We start from the raw sequence: 15,738 nt of genomic DNA, 5'->3' as shown, positions 1-15,738 counted from the left end.
CAACATCGAGGACGAAACAAACATTAAACTTTCAACCATTCAAATTGGTTACGACTCCCGCACAAACGAGGGCCCGTCACACCTAGCTATAGGTCAATTGAAAGGAGTGGACTTGCTTATCGTTTTTGCGGGCTGGCAGGTCGTTGGTTAATAGATTGTTTTGCGGTGCGGGTTCCTCAATTAATCTTTAAAAGTATAGCCTACACCTCTGATTGCAGGTCACAAGTCACACTTTCGTTTACACGGCTTGGTCGAATGCTTGATTCTGATTGGTAAATTCAGCGGTGTGTTGTTTCTTGCTGGCTCCAGATTAGTGACTTCCTCCTGGGGGGATCCCGAGACTTTCCGAGGCCAGCGAGTCGATGTGATTCCTCCAACTGTGCCTTGGTCTGCCCCGGGGTCCCCTCCCAGTGGGACGTGATCCTTGGTCTGCCCCCGGGGGTCTCCTCCCAGTGGGACGTGGTCCTTGGTCTGCCCCGGGGTCTCCTCCCAGTGGGAGTGGGAATCCCAGTCAGATTTAACTATAATACCTTTATATTTAATATTGTGCTTGAGCTTGTAGATCTGTTCAAGCTGTTACTTTGGGCTTGTTTATCTGTAAAGACAATCGGATCATTAATCAGACCGATGCAGATTAATCAAAAAACAACATGAATCGGTTGATACGATGTGTTTGGCGATTAGTCTCCCATCACTACTTCCTCACAAACAGTCCGGTTCCGGGTGTTGCCTGTTGGTGTTTCTTTCTCTCCGTCCATATGCCCAAATATGGATGATTGACGTCATAGTTCTGACACAGGTTGTTCTGGCCAAATGGCCAATCAGATTGCGTGACAATATGACATAACCATGCCATGACATGACAATTACAATGTAATTGTTCTTCATAAAGCCTTGTCCGATACTCTGAACATCAGTTAGTGACTTGCAACGAGGAACCCGAGCTGCCTTCATCCTAACAAGTTCATCTGTAAACTAGTTGTTAACACTCATTGACGGTGGAGCTGCTGCTGTGAAATGTTTCACTGGACGATACATCTGGAAGGAGAACATGTGAAGGAGCAGGCTGCTGTGGTGGTCGGACACGAGATCTACTGCTTTGGAGGAGACGGAAACCAGAGGAGAATAGATCACATTAAAGTTAAGGTCTTCAACACTATGTCTTTATGCTGGAGGAGGTTGACCCCAGTGACGCCTGGAACAGGAGAACACCACAAAGAGGTTCCCTCAATGCGTTTGTGCCACACAGCTGTGCTGATTGAAGACACTGTCTACCTCTGGGGAGGATACAAATATACTACCAAAGGTCCCAGCGATGCTCTTTATGCATTTGATGTCGACGCCCACAGATGGTTCAAACCACAGGTTTCTGGAACCGTTCCAGAGGGGAGGAGGAACCACTCAGCCTGTGTGTTGGAGAAGGTCATGTTTATTCATGGAGGATCAACCAAGGCGTACTACTACTTTAATGACATCTACAAGTTGGACACCACCACAATGGTCTGGACTTTAATTAACACCAGAGGAACTCCACCTCCTGCTTCATCAGGTCACTCTGGTACCATCATCGGGACAAAGATGTTTGTATTTGGGGGCTGGTGGTTGGGTCAGCACTACAACACCATCAGAGTGTTTGACACAGAGACCAACCTCTGGCTCGACACACCTTCTACGCAGCTTCTACCAGAACGGGGCAGTGATCATTCAGCCTTTGCCTACAATGAAGAGTTGTGCATATTTGGTGGTGAATGCAGGGGAAGACTTCTCAATTATATGTGGAAATTCCTTCCAGAGACCTTCTCCTGGAAGAAGGTTGAGCCCAAGGGGAAAGGACCAGGTAAGATGAATAATATGTGCTGTTGCATGGTGGGAGATCGTATCGTCCTCTTTGGAGAAAGAAAATAATCCACCTACCTGCATGTCTTAGACCTCAGTCCTAGCCTCAAGACATTATGTAAGCTAGTAGTTATTCTGTACCGTCTGGACCAGTCCGAACTCCCACACGACATCAGGTGGGAACTGGCAACCATGACTAGCAACGGCAACAAGTGGAGCAAATAACGTGAGTGTTCTCGCTGGATGCTGAAGATCTTCATATACCTGGAAGCCCATGAGCAGCCATAGCTGGATGGGTAGAGAGGTCTTCACATACCTGGCAACCCATGAGCAGCCATAGCTGGATGGGTAGAGAGGTCTTCACATACCTGGCAACCCATGAGCAGCCATAGCTGGATGGGTAGAGAGGTCTTCACATACCTGGAAACCCATGAGCAGCCATAGCTGGATGGGTAGAGAGGTCTTCACATACCTGGCAACCCATGAGCAGCCATAGCTGGATGGGTAGAGGGGCTGCATGGGACAACCAGGGTTCTATTCCTGACGCCCGCTATGTGTCAAGGTGTCCCTGAGCAAGGCACTTATTAATTAATTATTAAAATAACTCAATGTAGGACCCCATCCCCATTAAAAAGGATACGTAGTTGTGACCAGGCCTGAAATTACATCCTTTTAGGGGCAAAAAAAAAAAAAAAAAAAATCACAGCTTTAAATAACAAAATATATGGCGAAAGGGCCTTTCTGTGTGGAGTTTGCATGTTCTCCCCGTGTCCCCTAGGGTAGGTACCCTCACCAAAAACCAAAGTAATCCTGGTCTCTATATACTGCCTCCCCCTGGCCAGCCGGGGCGCCTGATGGAGGGGAAAGGAACTGGTTGGAATAACATGTTCCTTCCACGCGCTATACGTCCAACCAGGGAAACTCCCCCCTGTCAGGTGTAAAGGAGCAACTTGGACACTCGGGCATGAAGGAAGCATGAGTTCAAGTCCGTTGCTCTCCCCTTGTCCCCCATATATGGGGACTAGGTTGGTGGAGGGTGTGTAGAGCCCAGGATCACATTAGATGATTGACACAGGGGTGAAAAATGGGTTACAAAATCGTGGGATAAAAAATAGAATTAAAAAATAACTAAATATAAGTAGCCACTGTTAAATTATTGTAAACATGTCTGTAACATGGGGGCCCAATCCAGAGATGAAAATCCTAATGAAACGGCCTAGGTCCCTGTCAGTATTAACCCATTCTGACCTGAGATCAGATTCATACGAGGTTTCCACTGGACACACCCTGGTCTGATTAAAAGGATAGAGACTAAACTGGCGCGAAGCTCCGCCCCCCTCCGCTATTCATGTCAGTGGAAGTTGCTCAGTGGCGTTTAGAAGCCGCCGGAGGGACCGTCTATTTCCGCCTTTTTCGGCGGGGAGGGGAGAGGAGGGGAGGGGAGGGGAGGAGAGTCATACAAGGTGATGACCAAAGCTGCATCAACATGCAGGTCAACAACATGAGTCTATCCATGTGGAGCCTAGCTCTGTGTGTGTGTGTGTGTGTGTGTGTGTGTGTGTGTGTGTGTGTGTGTGTGTGTGTGTGTGTGTGTGTGTGTGTGTGTGTGTGTGTGTGTGTGTGTGTGTGTGTGTGTGTGTGTGTGTGTGTGTGTGTGTGTGTGTGTGTGTGTGTGTGTGCCTGATTTGTCCATGTTGTGCAGCGCAGATGGTTGGCCAGCAGGGGGTGTCTTCCAAACAAGTATAGAGACTGTCCACATAACGCTAACGTAAACACAGGCTGAGTACTGTTAATATGAATATCATATCAATCTGACCCAGAGGTTTACTGTTAATATGAATATCATATCAATCTGACCCAGAGGTTTACTGTTAATATGAATATCATATCAATCTGACCCAGAGGTTTACTGTTAATATGAATATCATATCAATCTGACCCAGAGGTTTACTGTTAATATGAATATCATATCATATCTGACCCAGAGGTTTACTGTTAATATGAATATCATATCAATCTGACCCAGAGGTTTATTATTGTTAATATGAATATCATATCAATCTGACCCAGAGGTTTACTGTTAATATGAATATCATATATCTGACCCAGAGGTTTACTGTTAATATGAATATCATATCATATCTGACCCAGATGTTTACTGTTAATATGAATATCATATCATATCTGACCCAGAGGTTTACTGTTAATATGAATATCATGTCAATCTGACCCAGAGGTTTACTGTTAATATGAATATCATATCATATCTGACCCAGATGTTTACTGTTAATATGAATATCATATCATATCTGACCCAGAGGTTTACTGTTAATATGAATATCATATCATATCTGACCCAGAGGTTTACTGTTAATATGAATATCATATCATATCTGACCCAGAGGTTTACTGTTAATATGAATATCATATCATATCTGACCCAGAGGTTTACTGTTAATATATGAATATCATATCAATCTGACCCAGAGGTTTACTGTTAATATGAATATCATATCATATCTGACCCAGAGGTTTACTGTTAATATGAATATATCAATCTGACCCAGAGGTTTTTAACCCTGTTCACGTCAACGTCCAATATTTATTCATCTGATCCACAGACCACCATTTGATGACATTTAGCCTCTCAGACTCATCTGAGCCACGGACCACCATTTGATGACATTTAGCCCCTCAGACCCATCTGAGCCATGGAACCACCATCTGATGACATTTAGCCTCTCAGACCCATCTGAGCCATGGAACCACCATCTGATGACATTTAGCCTCTCAGACTCATCTGAGCCACGGACCACCATTTGATGACATTTAGCCTCTCAGACCCATCTGAGCCACGGAACCACCATCTGATGACATTTAGCCTCTCAGACCCATCTGAGCCATGGAACCACCATCTGATGACATTTAGCCTCTCAGACCCATCTGAGCCACGGAACCACCATCTGATGACAGTTAGCCTCTCAGACCCATCTGAGCCACGGACCACCATTTGATGACATTTAGCCTCTCAGACCCATCTGAGCCACGGACCACCATTTGATGACATTTAGCCTCTCAGACCCATCTGAGCCACGGAACCACCATCTGATGACATTTAGCCTCTCAGACCCATCTGAGCCACGGACCACCATCTGATGACATTTAGCCTCTCAGACCCATCTGAGCCACGGACCACCATTTGATGACAGTTAGCCTCTCGGACCCATCTGAGCCGTGCATGTGTGTGTGTGTGTGTGGATCGGTGTGGTTGTGTGTGTGTGTGGATCGGTGTGGTTGTGTGTGTGTGTGGTTGTGTGTGGATCGGTGTGTCTCATGAGTCTGCTTTCAAATAATGTAACGCGAGAGCTTCCACTCAGACGTGTGCTGAGTGACAACTGACATGCTATACAGACAGCTGTGTGTGTGTGTGTGTGTGTGTGTGTGTGTGTGTGTGTGTGTGTGTTCCTCTGAGGCTGCATGTTGACGGTCATTGTCTGCCGGGGGGCGGGGCATCTATTATAAGATACACACCCTTTACATTATTATTATTATATCCACGCACGCACCGTGCAAGGCACCAACCTGCACCGTGCAAGGCACCAACCTGCACCGTGCAAGGCACCAACCTGCACATCGGTAGCATTCGGGGGGCATTCGGGGGTCTTGCTCAAGGACACTAACCCAGCGGGGGAGGTGGGGATCGAACCGGGAACCTTCCGTTTATTCAAGGGGGGGGGGGGGGGGGGGGGGGCTGCTCTACCACCTCAGCCGGTAACCAGAATGCTCGCATTAAAACACGCTCGCCATCGGTTTTTGGAACATTAAAACACGCTCACCATCGGCTTTTTGCCATGTTCCAGCCATTCAGTTGCAAAGAAATAAGCCCTTTTTTAATAATTTGGGGACCCCCCAGAATAATTTGGCGACCCCCCAAGGGGTCGCGACCCACGGGTTGAGAACCCCTGCTCTAGTATCTGTGTGTGTGTGTGTGTGTGTGTGTGTGTTTGTGTGAGTGAACGGGTGAATGTAATGCACAATCTACATCGCTTTGGATAAAAAGCGCTATATAAATGCATCATTTACTACTAATGTTTTTGTGTCCATCCATCCATCTTCGACCGCTTATCCGTAGTCGGGTCGCGGGGGCAACAGCTCCACCAGAGAGCTCCAGACTTCCCTCTCCAGAGCACCATTAGTGACTTCCTCCTGGGGGGGATCCGAGGCGTTCCAAGGCCAGTGAGTCGATGTGTTTCCTCCAACTGTGCCTTGGTCTGCCCCCTCCCAGTGGAACGGGGGTCTCCTCCCAGTGGGACGTGGTCCTTGGTCTGCCCTGGGGTCTCCTCCCAGTGGGACGTGATCCTTGGTCTGCCCCCGGGGGTCTCCTCCCAGTGGGACGTGGTCCTTGGTCTGCCCCGGGGTCTCCTCCCAGTGGGACGTGATCCTTGGTCTGCCCCGGGGTCTCCTCCCAGTGGGACGTGGTCCTTGGTCTGCGCCGGGGTCTCCTCCCAGTGGGACGTGGTCCTTGGTCTGCCCCGGCGTCTCCTCCCAGTGGGACGTGGTCCTTGGTCTGCGCCGGGGTCTCCTCCCAGTGGGACGTGGTCCTTGGTCTGCCCCGGGGTCTCCTCCCAGTGGGACGTGCATCGAGGACCTCCCTATGTTGACGCCCGAGAGGCATCCTAACCAGATTGTTGTATGTGTGTGTGTTATTCCAGAGGAGGAGAGAGTCCCTCCCGGCCTCCCACCATGCCGTGCGCCGTCGTTTCTCCGGCCCGGTGTACCTGCCTCCGTTGTCGCGGCGACACTCCGCCCACCAGGACCACTGTCCAATGGACTCGCGGCGCCCGTCCGCCAACCAGGACCACTGGCCAATGGAGTCGCGGCGCCCGTCCACTCTGTCGGCCTATCAGAACCTTCCTCTGAGCCAGCTGGAGCAGCTCTACAACCAGGCCCTCAACAGCCACAGGTAGGGTCTATAGGTCTGTTATTAGATCTGCACAACCACAGGTAGGGTCTATAGGTCTGTTATTAGATCTGTACAGCCACAGGTAGGGTCTATATGTCTGTTATTAGATCTGTACAGCCACAGGTAGGGTCTATATGTCTGTTATTAGATCCACAGGCGTCTCATAGGTACGGAGAGTTGAGAGGACGAGGGTTTATGATTCTGTCCCTGTCGTCAGTCGGGTCAGCTCGTCTCCGACGGTGAAACCCACTGCATCCTTTTCAAGTATCTCTGCTGCTTTGTGCTGAGAGCCCTTCGTGTTGAGAGGAGGCAGTAGTATTGATTCTCTCATCTCTCTCACACACACATGCACACGTGTGTGTGTGTGTGTGTGTGTGTGTGTGTGGTGTGTGTGCATGAATAATAGTGTCCCATATAAACGGACTCTTGTGTGTATTGTAGTTGTTCTGTTGTCAGTGTGTGTTCTATACTTCTACACTCTGTAGTTCCTGTTTCAGTAAAGAGAGAGAGTAAACCTTGATAGTATTGACTGGCTACACCCCCCCCCCCCCCCCCCCTCAACCTGGGGACCCCCCCCCCTCTCAACCTCCGGGAAAAACAGACTTTTAAGGCGCCTCGTGAGTCGTAACTGGAGGCGTTGTGAGCTTGTAGATCGCCTGTTTCCTTATATACAATGTACAATGCTCGAACAGTTTTTATAATTTGGGAATTCCTTTAATCTGGTGTATACAGGTGATAGAATTACACATTCTTTCTTTCTTTATAATGGGCACTCAACCTAAACTAGTGACCACCAGGTGGCGCTGAAGGAGTACTTCCCACTCCCAGCCATGTGGGGAACCCCCCCCGCCCCCACACTGGGTGGGGTGGTCGTGACCACAGTGACGTGGCGGCAGAGGGAGGGGGGGGAGACCTCCAGACGGTCTCTTTAAAAAGTGTTGATCTCATAAAGAAAGTGGCATTATTGTAGGCACGTGTGTGTGTGTGTGTGTGTGTGTGTGTGTGTGTGTGTGTGTGTGTGTGTGTGTGTGTGTGTGTGTGTGTGTGTGTGTGTGTGTGTGTGTGTGTGTGTGTGTGTGTGTGTGTGTGTGTGTGTGTGTGTGTGTGTGTGTGTGTGTGTGTGTGTGCGCGTGCGTCGTCATGTCCCCATAGCTGTCTGTCTATTCATCATCTATCTCTGTATGTGACTCACTCCCTTCAAAGTGTCCACGCACGCACGCACACACACACACACACAGGTCCATCAGTTCTTGCCGCCTCTGTTATTTTCTTACTTTTCTCCTTATTCTTTCTAGCACTCTCTCTCTCTCTATCTCTCTCTCTCTCTCTCTCTCTCTCTCCAACCGTTTTTAGAAGCCTTTTCTTTTATATTGTTTTTAGATTCGTCGTCACGTCTAAATGGGTTTTAATGGGTTAATATCTGGACGGTCAGCACTATAGCATACGAAGATATACGTGACGTACATGACTAGCACATCCATGTATAAATATGTGAATAACTAAACCTTATGAATAAATATGTAAATGTATGTAAATTCATGCAGGAGGAGGAGAGCTACAGGGAAGACTGTTATCTTGACCTTTTAACCACATTATATCCTGCAGCGTTCCTAATCAACGGACGCCACAGATCTACAAGCTCACGTTGATACGTGGCGCGCATTTTAACACATTAATTGCCCCCGGGGGTCATTAACCCATTCTGACCTGAGATCAGATTCATACGAGGTTTCCACTGGACACACTGGTCTGATTAACCCATTCTGACCTGAGATCAGATTCTAAAAACTGTCAGTCGTTCTTCGATAAAAAAAATTATAGCAGACCTACAAGCTCATAGCGCGCCACTATGAGCTTGTAGATCTGCTATTTTTCAATAGCTAAAGCATAACATGATGCCGACACCAAAATGGGTTCCCGTTCAGAATGGGTTAAATCAGGAGCGCCCGTCGATTTATAGCGACGGGGCACATTTAGCGACGCGCCATGGGCGCTACCCCGGATGTGGCAGAAGTAGCTAGATGTAGCTAGATGTAGCCAAAACACTCTAGAGGCGGGAGTTAAGATTAATTCTACCGCGTTTTAAGATGGGAGGGGCTAGCGCCCTATAAATCTACACTATAGCTGAAGATAGGAGGGGCTAGTGCCCTATAAATCTACACAATAGCTGAATATAGGAGGGGCTAGCGCCCTATAAATCTACACTAATAGCTGAATATAGGAGGGGCTAGCGCCCTATAAATCTACACTAATAGCTGAATATAGGAGGGGCTAGCGCCCTATAAATCTACACTAATAGCTGAAGATAGGAGGGGCTAGCGCCCTATAAATCTACACTATAGCTGAAGATAGGAGGGGCTAGCGCCCTATAAATCTACACTATAGCTGAATATAGGAGGTGCTAGCACCCTATAAATCTACACTAATAGCTGAAGATAGGAGGGGCTAGCACCCTATAAATCTACACTATAGCTGAATATAGGAGGGGCTAGCGCCCTATAAATCTACACTATAGCTGAATATAGGAGGGGCTAGCGCCCTATAAATCTACACTAACAGCTGAATATAGGAGGGGCTAGCGCCCTATACATCTACACTAACAGCTGAATATAGGAGGGGCTAGCGCCCTATAAATCTACACTATAGCTGAATATAGGAGGGGCTAGCGCCCTATAAATCTACACTATAGGTGAATATAGGAGGGGCTAGCGCCCTATAAATCTACACTATAGCTGAATATAGGAGGGGCTAGCACCCTATAAATCTACACTAATAGCTGAAGATAGGAGGGGCTAGCGCCCTATAAATCTACACTATAGCTGGATATAGGAGGGGCTAGCGCCCTATAAATCTACACTAACAGCTGAATATAGGAGGGGCTAGCGCCCTATAAATCTACACTAACAGCTGAATATAGGAGGGGCTAGCGCCCTATAAATCTACACTATAGCTGAATATAGGAGGGGCTAGCGCCCTATAAATCTACACTATAGGTGAATATAGGAGGGGCTAGCGCCCTATAAATCTACACTATAGCTGAATATAGGAGGGGCTAGCACCCTATAAATCTACACAATAGCTGAATATAGGAGGGGCTAGCACCCTATAAATCTACACTATAGCTGAATATAGGAGGGGCTAGCGCCCTATAAATCTACACTATAGCTGAATATAGGAGGGGCTAGCGCCCTATAAATCTACACTATAGGTGAATATAGGAGGGGCTAGCGCCCTATAAATCTACACTAACAGCTGAATATAGGAGGGGCTAGCGCCCTATAAATCTACACTATAGCTGAATATAGGAGGGGCTAGCGCCCTATAAATCTACACTATAGGTGAATATAGGAGGGGCTAGCGCCCTATAAATCTACACTATAGCTGAATATAGGAGGGGCTAGCACCCTATAAATCTACACAATAGCTGAATATAGGAGGGGCTAGTGCCCTATAAATCTACACTATAGCTGAATATAGGAGGGGCTAGTGCCCTATAAATCTACACTATAGCTGAATATAGGAGGGGCTAGCACCCTATAAATCTACACTATAGCTGAATATAGGAGGGGCTAGCGCCCTATAAATCTACACTATAGCTGAATATAGGAGGGGCTAGCGCCCCCTCAAAATTACACGTGCATTGTGTAGCCTAGAGGCAACTTATCCAGCGTAGACGACTGGAGCACTTTGACAGGCAGCATTAATCAGACCAGTGTAGTGTCCAGTGGAAACCTCGTATGAATCTGATCTCAGGTCAGAATGGGTTAGACATATTAATCATATTCATGTCCAGACATACCCCTGACACGAGAGAGAGAGAGGGAGAGAGGGAGAGAGGGAGGGGGAGAGAGAGAGAGGTCGTGATAGGTCCACACTCGTGCGCGTCACAGACACAGGCAGTTTGTTGATGCTCGGAGCATTATGATAGGAGGGCTGCTCGCCACAATGAGCACACACACACACACACACACACACACACACACACACACACACACACACACACTACTACTACGCTACTCGCACACACACACACGCGCTCAAACAGCGACTCTCCCTGACTGGAGCGGAGCTGGGAGTGAGCACGGCTTTTTGTTTTAAACGTGAACCGAATGACGACTTGTTTACTGCAGGGTTAGTTTAGTTCATTCTCCTTCGGGTCTCTTTCCTCCTCCACGCGCGGAGCGCACTGGAACTCAGCAGCCAAAGTGGAGATCTATATATGGATCCATTCATTGATTGATTTGATTGATTTGATTCCTTTCTTTGTATTGATCATGCATAAATAAATAAATAAAGTGCTGCGGATGGATGGATTTATCAGTTGGGACCGTTTCAGGAGACATCTGTGCTGGACAGCGACCCGTGTTTCTTTTCTAAAACTCTTCTAAACACATGTAGCTGAAATCAATCGATTGATCGATTCCTTTTTATTTGATTAGATAAATCTCTGCTGGAGAGACAACGTTTCAGGTAGACATCTGTGCTGGACAGCTACCTGTAGGACATTTTGGACCGTTTCAAGGAGACATCTCTGCAGGACAGCGACTCGCATAGTCTCTAAAACTATTCCAAACGCCACTGAGGGAACATGAGACCGTTTTATAGACGTACTATACACTGACACGGAACAAGACAGGAACGCCCAAAAACGTCACATCCGGTTTTTTACCCCGGGCAGAATTTTCTATGGCTGCCAATGCAACTTTTTCCAATCCTTAATCACATACGGACAAACATCTATGCCGATAATATCTAACTTGCGGAGGTAGCGTGCCTTGTCCACGGGCAACATATCTTTCAACGTATGGCATTGCAAATACGTTTGATAATCGCAAATCACAACTTACCCTGGGGGTGGTGACTCCGCCCTGAATACGCGTTTTCGTGTCAGTGTATACTCGCAAGTATTATGATAACTATTAACATTTAAAGAGGATTTACGACTGAGCAGTACTATAGTATAAACCATGGAGCCGGATCAGAGCGTGCAGGCGGGGTGGAGCCAGGCCAAGCCGCCCAAACACCTGTGGCGCCAGCCGCGCACGCACATCCGCATCAAGCAGAGGATCCACAGCGACCAGGAGAAGTACCTGAGTACCCGGAACCGGAGCGGACCGGATCAGCAGCTCCGACCCAGACTGAGACGGCCCCGAAACTCCTGGCCCTGCTCGCTGAAACGGTGATTATAGAACCACCGGAGATTTAACCCATTCTGGTGTTTAGCATTACGTTACGCTTTTAGCTATTGAAAAACAGCAGATCTACAAGGTCGTACCTTGTAGATCTGCTGTTTTTTTGAGTGGTGCAACCACTCCAAGGAACTAGCCTGGTTAATAAACCAGACCGAATCAGCCGTTGGCAAAAATAAATTTGCCTGCCGGCGGATTACGGTCTGGAGAGGCTCAATTGTACGCCCATTTCCTACACCAGAGAAATGGGGCGGCCAATCGGGACACGGTATGCAATATGGGCGGGCTTTGGTACAGTGACTTTCAATGCTTGAGACCTTTGACTGACAGTAGCTCTGACCAATTGCGTCAAAGAGAAAATGTTTCAACCCGCCCCCGCCTGGAAATGAAATCCAAGCTGAGCCTCCCCAGACTAATATCCCGCGGTCCGTGCGATATTAGTCTGGTTTATTAACCAGGCTACCAAGGAACAGCAATGTCCGTTCACCTTATATGCGACGTTAATTAGCACCAGTAGGGGCCAGTAGGGGCGCCAGAAACAGAGAGAGAGAGAGAGAGAGAGAGAGAGGCACCACTCGGTTCACACAGGTGTGATTTAGAAAAATCGACTGACATAGACTTTTTCAGAAAACTGTCAGGATGTAGAAGACATTTTAGAATCGATATGCTAAACGCTAAACACATTATATTATAGATTCTGATGCTATATCATGTCCCGTTTTGCTGCATGGAAACTGACCTGGTTTTGACTGAATACTTTATTAACAGTTTGCAATGGTTTATTTGATTGATTGAAACACTTTAGTAACAGATTCATATACGTATGTGCACGCGCATGCGCACGCACACACACACACACACACACACACACACACACACACACACACACACACACACACACACACACACACACACACACACAGTAATGTCCTGTGTACCCCTGTGTAAACGTAGACGTAATCCCATCTCTCACAGTACAGTCCGTGTTCATTTCACCATAATATGGCTGGAGCCTGCTTCTCTGTTTGGGTTCTGGTTCCATGTTCTCAGTCTTTGGCTCTGCTGTTTTAATTTCTATACTGTGGCACGCATACAGTAAACTACCATACTACCGGACCTCTATGGGGACCTGCCACGGGTCACGGAACTCTATGGGGACCTGCCACGGGTCACGGACAAAGTTAGAGAGAGAAGGATGAGGGCACCCAGAACTAGAGGCTGGCACTGCGTCAGGCACCCAGAACTAGAGGCTGGCACTGTGTCAGGCACCCAGAACTAGAGCGTTTAGACAGCAGCGATGCTATAGACCTATTAGACCACAGCGTTTAGACAGCAGCGATGCTATAGACCTATTAGACCACAGCGTTTAGACAGCAGCGATGCTATAGACCTATTAGACCACAGCGTTTAGACAGCAGCGATGCTATAGACCTATTAGACCACAGCGTTTAGACAGCAGCGATGCTATAGACCTATTAGACCACAGCGTTTAGACAGCAGCGATGCTATAGACCTATTAGACTACAGCGTTACAGCAGCGATGCTATAGACCTATTAGACCACAGCGTTTAGACAGCAGCGATGCTATAGACCTATTAGACCACAGCGTTTAGACAGCAGCGATGCTATAGACCTATTAGACTACAGCGTTACAGCAGCGATGCTATAGACCTATTAGACCACAGCGTTTAGACAGCAGCGATGCTATAGACCTATTAGACCACAGCGTTTCCCAATTAGTTTTCCCCAATTAAGTCCGGGGTGACATCATGCTGCTGAGGGGCCGGGGCAGACCGTGAATCTTTTGAAATTAGCTTAGAATTCATGGAGAATACTATTTGACAGCTGCAGAAACATAATTGCCTTCCTTTGTGTGTTGACGAGCATCGCGCACACACACACGTGCACACGTGCACACGCACGCGCACACACACACACGTGCACACACACACACACACACACACACACACACACACACACACACACACACACACACACCATACCTGCAACCTTCTTCCACTAGCCCCCCCTAAGGTCGTCTTGCAGTGGTAAAAAAGGAGAATGTGTGATTTCTCTAGTGTCTCAATAACGCTGTGTCTGGAATGCAGACTGACTCACAGTCTTCCACCGCGGTTTGAAAACCTACCTCTTGTTAATGCAATCTTTCAGTGAGCACTTATAACACAGTTGAACAACAACAATTAGACAGACACAATTCAGAGTTTCAGAGTATTGGAATAAATTTATTCATACGAGCTTGTAGGTCTGCTATTTTTGAAAAATCGAAGAACGACTGGCATTTTTAGAATCTGATCTCAGGTCAGAATGGGTTAATCAGACCAGTGTGTGTCCAGTGGAAACCTCGTATGAATCTGATCTCAGGTTAGAATGGGTTAAATACATTACTACCCCCCCTCAGGGAGTAGGTGGGTCTTAACACATGCCAATGAGAAGACCCCTCCAGACCACACAAGTCACAGAAAACAGCTTCTCATGGTTTGGTTTATGACGTCCTTAAATGTACAACTTAGGTATTCCACATTTCCTTTGACACTCTTCAGACTCTTATCTTAGCCCTGTAGCCTCGACCACCTTACAGACTATCTGTCTTCAGACTCTATCTTAGCCCTGTAGCCTCGACCACCTTACAGACTATCTGTCTTCAGACTCTATCTTAGCCCTGTAGCCTCGACCACCTTACAGACTATCTGTCTTCAGTCTCTATCTTAGCCCTGTAGCCTCGACCACCTTACAGACGTATGCAGAGACTCCACTTTAATGTAGACATAGAACTATATAGTGTATACTATATACTCATAGTTTTATTGTACAGATATGCTACTAATTGACGGATGTGAACCTTTTTGAAAATGTGGCGCCAATCATTGAATATATATTCTTTCTTTTTACTCAAATCTTTGCTTCTGGTGGGGGGGTCCCTGGAACTACATATTTTCAGATGGGGGTCCGCAGCCAAATACATATAATTCTGGGGGTCCTTGACATGGCAAAAGTTGAGCACCACTCATCATCACTTGGAGATCATGGATTTCATAATGTCAGCACCACTACTGACATAGAAACATAGGGTTTTTCACTACTGACATAGAAACATAGGGTTTTACTACTGACATAGAAACATAGGGTTTTACTACTGACATATAAACATAGGGTTTTACTACTGACATAGAAACATAGGGTTTTACTACTGACATAGAAACATAGGGTTTTTCACTACTGACATAGACACATAGGGTTTTACTACTGACATAGCAACATAGGGTTTTACTACTGACATAGAAACATAGGGTTTTACTACTGACATAGAAACATAGGGTTTTACTACTGACATAGAAACATAGGGTTTTACTACTGACATAGAAACATAGGGTTTTTCACTACTGACATAGAAACATAGGGTTTTACTACTGACATAGAAACATAGGGTTTTACTACTGACATAGAAACATAGGGTTTTACTACTGACATAGAAACATATGGTTTTACTACTGACATAGAAACATAGGGTTTTACTACTGACATAGAAACATAGGGTTTTACTACTGACATAGAAACATAGGGTTTTACTACTGACATAGAAACATAGGGTTTTTCACTACTGACATAGAAACATAGGGTTTTTCACTACTGACATAGAAACATAGGGTTTTTCACTACTGACATAGAAACATAGGGTTTTACTACTGACATAGAAACAAAGGGTTTTACTACTGACATAGAAACATAGGG

At 46.7% G+C, this 15,738-nt stretch overlaps 1 pseudogene across 1 annotated transcript in view; it reads left to right on the top strand.

The window, feature by feature from the left end:
• The window catches only part of LOC310860028 (3',5'-cyclic-AMP phosphodiesterase 4C-like), a 135,795-nt pseudogene that overhangs the window by 24,361 nt on the left and 95,696 nt on the right, over positions 1 to 15,738 (top strand). The window contains exon 3 of the transcript XR_014571048.1: positions 6,549 to 6,799. The product of XR_014571048.1 is annotated as a 3',5'-cyclic-AMP phosphodiesterase 4C-like (transcript). The remainder of the gene's footprint in view (positions 1 to 6,548; positions 6,800 to 15,738) is intronic.

This window comes from Protomyctophum parallelum (assembly GCF_964188405.1).
Source record: "Protomyctophum parallelum genome assembly, chromosome: 6".
Lineage (NCBI taxonomy): Eukaryota > Metazoa > Chordata > Actinopteri > Myctophiformes > Myctophidae > Protomyctophum > Protomyctophum parallelum.
Note: the sequence above shows the minus strand (reverse complement) of the source record. Positions and strands in the feature narration are given on the sequence as shown.